The following is a 7,311-nucleotide window of genomic DNA, read 5'->3' as shown; positions in this document are numbered from 1 at the left end:
AAGTTTAACTACAAGCAAGGTGTTTAGTTACCACTCCAGATACTCCTTATTTCTTTCTAAGTCAGGCTTCGCTCGGACTGCAGATCTAGTTTGTGTCTTTATTTCGAACCGGGAGGACAGCTGTTTGGTGAGTGACTATGTTGCTATGGTAACAACGAGGGGTCACTAGCTGCACAGGTTTACTAGTGAACCCCTGTCCCAGTCCAGAACCTGCAGTTCCTGGAGTGGCCACTAGGGCACCAGGGCACTCCGAAAAAGGTCCAGTTTAGTTTACTTCAGGGGACCTATTATGAAAAACAAGTTTTTTCTTGCTTTAACAAAAATAAAGTGGCCTCCACTCAGCCTGCCAACTCAGAGAAAGAGGAAAGCAACCAAATTCTGCAGTGTCTGTACAGCCGCCCGGATGATCCATCCAGTGTGATGTGGATCTACCAGCCATTCAGATTCTGCTCCCATCGTTACGTAACCAAAATGCAATTTACATAGGTTGGCGTCCGATGCGTGAAACTACGCCCACAACTAACTCCGCCGGCCGGAGCTTCCGCCATTTTTTCGTAGCGGTGTATCGCCTCATTCACGCAGCCAATCAGCACAGTCCTCATTATCATAGCCCCGCCCACTCAGAATCCCTCATATATAATGAGGTTAGAGAATGGGAAGAGAAAGACATGGCTCAGAGGCTGAATATCTAATTTATTTAGCAAATCAAAAGCTAAACAATCGAAAAGCTTGTTTTTAAGACATTCAAGGCCTGTTTAAAATAGGTATTAGATATCATAATAGGTCCCCTTTAAATTTTGTGTCAGGCTGAATCAAACTGAATTAAATTAAAAGAAGAAGAAATAAAACCTTTTTGCTAGAGCTTAAAAAGAAAAAAAAAATAACGCTAACCCGTGGCAATGCCATTCCTGTCACGGTTGGCAGCGCCACTCGCGCCGGCATGGTCCACCTTCCTTGTGGGTGGAGAACGTGGAGCAGCGCTCCCCGTCTCTGGTCCTCGAGGCCTGCAGGCTCCATGAACCGGACCTCGATGACACATGGTGGTGATCCATTCATATGAATGTGAGAATCTGTAGAAATGTTTATTCCTGCTGTAAAGTTTCAACACAATGGTGGACTCACCGTTGGACCATTGGACACTGGTGGTCAGTAGAGGAGCTGCAGGTCAAGATCCGGACCCTAGGGCATACCTGTCCATTCTCCCGTTTTGACCGGGAAACTACCGTATTTTACTTCTTTCCCGCCGTCCCCCGGTATTAGTATTTTCCCGTAAATGTCCTGTTTTATAATATAATAATTTTTAAAAAGCATTTCTTATGTCTCTCCAAACTGAACCGTCACTAACTCACGAGAACTGCCACCTGCTGTAGCCTGAGTGGCAGTTCTCGCGAGGTTAGTGGCGACAACGGGAACAAACTCAGAACAGATCAGAGATGGATGGATATAATGAGAGAGAAGACATTTCTGCTAAAAAAGTGAAGACTTTGTGTAGCTATCTCTAAAAATAGGATATTAAATTTACTTTCCTAATAAAACTAAAGAGGAGCAGGATGTTACAGTTACGTGTTCAGTAAGATGTGTAACTGTGATTTAGTGTCTCTCATGGGGGAAGGACCGATGTCCGTCAGCAGAGCCACATGAGGGAAAATTACAAATTAAAAGAAAATGTAAATGTTTCACTTGAAGACAATCAATGTGTATATAAACTGAAAATATTTTAAATAAATAAATGTACTTTAATTCCCCTTCGTGTTTTCATTTAGGCTTTATTATAGGAATTGCAAACATAAGAATGTCCACAGCATTCAGAGGTGGACAGAGTACTTGACCCCAGTACTTGAGTAAGAGTACAAATACTACTGGTCAAAATTTACTCCGTTACAAGTAAAAGTAGCTCAATCAAAATATTACTCGAGTAACAGTATAAAAGTACTTGCTTTTAAAGATACTTAAGTATCCAAAAGTAAATTCTTTTAAATTTACTTTAAGTAAAAGTAAGAGTAAGAGTAAATTTCTAATTTTCCACATCAGTAAATTACTATATTTTTTTCTAAATTAATTTAAGGATCTTTTAACTCTTGTTTCTGAGAATTAACTCTTTGAAACCAGCTGTTGAGTTGTTGAAAGCAGAGAGGTAGTTCTGCTTCGGCAGACACAATAAACATTTGGAAATAAATGTCTGTGGTTTGTCTGTGCCCTCGTTTTTTACTCGGTGGAACTCAAACATTGAGTTAAGATACGGCAAAGGATTTTGTGAAAGTCCCTGCTCCGAGTCCGGCTCATTATCAGACTCAGACGACTCAGCGGATTGTCTTTCTTTTCCTGACGCAGGCGTAGCCATTGTTGCAGCTCTGTCTTGACAAACGCAGGCTACTTTGGCGGTGTCGTTTTGAGGAGGCTTGACGTATTTCCGCTTTACGTACATCCCAGTGGAGAGCGTGCACTGTGATAGGTCTCCTCCTTTGACAAGTAAGAGTAATAAGTACCAAAGAAATCTAATACTCAAGTAAAGTACAAATCCTCTGGATATGTACTTAAGTACAGTACTCAAGTAAATTTACTCCGTTACTGTCCACCACTGACAGCATTTCAGTGTCAACAAAGGTAGAACTATCAGATTCTGAGCACATAATTGTAGTTTGTAAGTGATTGACATGTAGATATTTCAGATTTGTTGTAAATCTGTCTTAAAATGTGATACTGGACCTCGGTTGCGCTGGTGGGACAGCGGCGGAACATTTCTCGTATTTTTAAAATCAAAACTTGACAGGTATGCCCTAGTGGTCAGTAGAGGACCTGCAGGTTTATTACTTTTGCGCTGATTCTGATACCAAACGTGTAGAAATTGAGCTGTTTTGCTTGTTGATGATAAACTGTGAACAACCCACTCTGGTCACTGTTGTTGTTGTTGTGTTGATGTCACTTTATGGTAGTAAAACTGCAACACTTGAGTCCTGAAGCGTGCTCCAAGACCTGGTCCGCCAGGATCCAGGATGTTTACCCATCTTTCTTCTTAGAGACCAAACAAACAAGAACAGTAACTGACCCCCCCCCCCCCCCCATATTGCTTTTACCCAGCTCCCTCAGCTTTAGCGGTGTTGTGTATCACTCACCATCTGTCCTGTCCGACGTCCTCCCTCCCCTGCTGATCGGTTTGTGTCCATGAGCTGCTGCGTAAACGCAACCGACCAGAAGTCCTGGCAGGTCACTGAATCACTCGGGGGCTGATGGGAAACCGCCCGCAAATCACAGGCGAGGCCCGCCGCCTCACGTCCTTCTGTGTGGAGGTTAAGAGGGTTAAAGCAACACCGGGAGAGTTTCCTTTTCATGTTAAAGTATCTGTTTGGGTTTGATCTGAAGGAATATTTCCTGAATGTTTGATTGGTCGTCTAGCGCGGCCTGCGGTCGCTCACGTCGGCAAACCCACCTGACCTCTGACCTCCAGCAGGAACCGAAAATATACATCTTGCACATGAACTTTGCTTTTGCTCGTCACAAATACGAGATGTTTTGTGCTCCCTGACGTTTGCAGATGACAGACGACAGTTTATTCTAAACATTTATGCTGCTGGACGGACGAGATAATGAAGGATAAAACAATAAATTATGCAGCGATTTGAGCACAGGAGAAAAATCTGCCTGAAAGTGGACAAATAAGATACATTTCCCTCTGACACACGCCCCCCCTCCCGGCCCTGCATTAAAGGGGGAGTAAGTCAATGCGCATGACCTCGCATAAACACTTGACATGAAAGTTAACGGAGGACCTGATGTGGGCTCGCTGATGACCTGCCCAGATCTGCTCCTCCCGCCGAGGCCAGCTGCTCCTTCGGCTACTTCAAATCAGTGGCCTCGGCAAGGATGACGCAGCCGTTTCCGTGCAAGCGGGTTACAATAGGAAGAGGAATGCTCGCGGGGCCGTAAAGACGGCACGGCGGGATCTGGAAACTAGATTGGGACGTATGAAGCAGTGCATTAATCTCTGCTGGAGGTTTTTCCCCTCGGACCTCTGGATCGGTTTTTTCCTCCTCCGACGTTCGGCGATGACCTCTTCATCCGTCCAACAGGAGGTTTTACCAGCAACTTTGACCTCCTGACTCCTCTGGTTGACTCTCTGGGCGTGATTGAGAACCATTTAGCCTGTTCACTCACGTTAAAACACCAATAAAACCCTCAAACATATTGTTTGTGTTTAAATTTTTTTTCCCTTATAATGTGTTTTATTGCACATGTGGTGAAACAGATGAATCATCTGAGACGTGACAAAAGTCCATAACGGGACATTAAAACCTGGATGGAAACATCACTGAAGTAACTTCTAATTTCTGTGTAGCTGATTAAAACTAAATGTGACGCTGCAAATCGTCTCCTTATATCCGACAAACTTACACCTCGGTGGTTAATTAGTAGTTAATTAGTGTCCAACTGGCGTCCAGCAGGCACAAGTGGACGGTTCTGGAGTCTTGTCCTTCTGTAGAGACTGTATAAGAAGAACTGGACAACTCTCTAACATGCCCACCTTAATCAATCACAATTAGCTATTTTAGTGGAGCTGATTGAGCTTATGCTAACCAATGATGGTAATTAACCCTTTCTGACCTACCATAGAACATGTCCACCTAAGCATATTTTTACATTTCTGCATGCTATACTGCTATTTAAAGGAGCTTGAGGCCGGATTGAGGCAGGATTTATGAAAAAAATTTGTATACGTTTTAAGTTTTCTAGTAATAATGTCAGATGAAGCGTTCCAAACCCAAAAGAATGAGTCCTCTAGTGTATCTGTCTGTTGCCTTGAACAGACTGTGTGCTGCAAAATGTGCTGCAATTCGGGCCCAAATTTCCCGCGCTGGGCTGCGGATGTGACGTCACATGACGCTGCAAGCGCGTTCTCCCCGTTCTCCCGTATCGGCTTCGCTGTTGGCTGCAGTACCCCCAACGGCCGTCGTGGTGAAGGGTGGCGCTAGAGAGTATTTTTATTTGCTATGCATCAAAACAACCCATATAACCCAATCTTTAATAATGTTACAAGTCCATGCTAACTAAATAAATTGCCAAAAAGTGCAAAAAACTACCAAAAAAATGTAAATCGTTTTTTTAATTTAACACATATTTTTCTAAATACAGAAATCCCATAGCTAGATCCCTCTGTCAAACTGTCAATGGAAAAAAGTAACACAGAAGCCTTTCAAACCACAGGAAATTCATTTGAATTCATGCTTTAGTTTTTGAGATAAATCATTTTATATATCGCGTTTAGATATCGCGTCTTCATGTGGCGTGTCTTCAAGAGTGCAAATTCAAACCAACTAGTTTCCCAGGGGAATGACGTCACTTCCCTTTTAGGGGGAAGTGGCGTGAAAAAATACTGTGAAAAAATTCAACCTGATGACACGCTGACAATGTGATGATGTACGTGTCAACGTATGTCAACGTAGGACGAGCTGTGAACACGTACCGGATCTATAAATAACCCATGATGTCAATTATGAAGATTTCCGTGTGCACAATTTTACTGGATTATTATGTGATTTTTCCAAACGATTTAATGGATTAAAACTCTGGGACACTAAATGCAGGATATGTAAGTGAAACTCTTCCTGTTTAACATGCAGAAAGAATTATTACTCTGTTTTATTTGATTGTAATTGTACATACATTTTGAAAATCAATATGCAAACGGGAGCATGGTCATAGCCAGTCGGTCATAAAGGGTTAATGTTTCTTTAAATGAAATCCTCATTTCAAGTGTCGTTACTGAAACGAAATCTTAGGCCACGTTTACACGCAGCCGGGTATTTACAAAAACGGATATTTTCCCCTCTACGTTTTCAAAAATATCCTCGTTTACACGAACCCGCATGAAAACGCTGTTAACGTCATGCCAGCCAATCAGAATCCTGGAAAAAACATCAACAAATGACACGTGTAACTTCCAGTTAAGGCTGATTTATGGTTCCGCGTTACACCAACGCAGAACCTACGGCGTAGGGTACGCGGAGACGCACATTGTACGGCGCGCATCGCCGCGTACTTTACGCCGTAGGCTCTGCGTCGATTTAACGCAGGACCATAATTCAGGCTTTACTTCCAAGACGGAATGAGAGTCTGAGAGAATTTAAAACAGGTAAAATAAAAGAAAATATTGACGGTGGCCAAACAAATTGTAAACACAGGTTGCACTCATGACGCTGCTGGTGACGTTTGTGTTGCATAATGTGACGTAAATCTCCGTTTTCCTCTGTTTTCTCTGTTTAGACGCAAACGTGAAAATGGAGTTTTTGAAAATCCACTCCACTTTGGCCGGAGTTTTCAGAAATGATCGTTTTTGGGGGCTTTGACCTCCGTTTTCGTGTAAACGAACGGCCAAAACGCATGAAAACGCCTCAGTTTTTGCCCTGTGTAAACGCGGCCTTAAACGAGTGCTAGCAGAGTTCCGCGGGGCGCCACAGTCGGGCTCCTCCAGCATCCGCCTGCAGTTCCTACCAGACATCATCTTGGAAGAGACTTTTATTTTGGCGGTAACATCGGACACGACCTCTGCCCAACTGAGCTTCGTCCATCGGACCCTTCCAGACCGACCCACAGCCGGTCAATACGGCACTAAGTGATGACAGCTAACCATTGGCTCTGCCGGCTGCCAATCACAAGGCCACTCCCCTGAGCAGGCTGGCTGGAGGCCGTCCTTCGGTTGTTCCTGGACGCCTCCAGGCTGAACCTCGCTCTCCAAAATGAGGTTCATAAAGGACGTGAAAGCCCCGAGCGGAAGAAGAACGGAAGTACAAGTAACCCGAGTGATCGTACTTCGCTGCTTCCTGTTACGGGATCACAGCGGCCGGCGGGTTATATGATCCCCTGAACTCTTATTGTTCTCAGATACACGGGCCCCGAAACTAAGAAAAGGATAAATCACCGAAGGCCGGCCCCCTCTCTGAAGTCAGTTTCCAGTCCTGTCTTTTGTTCCGAGATCCCACATGTTCTCCATATATCACCGGGAGTGTATCACCTTCTCCCTCTGCAGGATAACCATGTGGAATCCCCATCTCATCCCCTCCACCTCGTCTCCAGGACTTCCAAGGCTTTACAAGCCACGAGTTAGCGGGCCTAATGGTTTGCAGCAGCAGGGCCGGTTGCGCACATCATCATACCTTGAATGTAGCAATCAAAGAGGCACGCCAGATCCTGGTATTTCCGCCGGCGTACACATGTGCGGCGGCGACTTCCAGCTCCAGAAGCTGTAATCTAAGTTAAAAACACCAAGTGAGGGAAAAAAGAAAAGAAAAAAGCACTTCAAACAAGCGAACATCTTAT

Source organism: Cololabis saira, chromosome 9, assembly GCF_033807715.1.
Source record: "Cololabis saira isolate AMF1-May2022 chromosome 9, fColSai1.1, whole genome shotgun sequence".
Taxonomy (NCBI): Eukaryota; Metazoa; Chordata; class Actinopteri; order Beloniformes; family Belonidae; genus Cololabis; species Cololabis saira.
The sequence above is the reverse complement of the archived record's forward strand: the minus strand, read 5'-3'. Positions refer to the sequence as shown.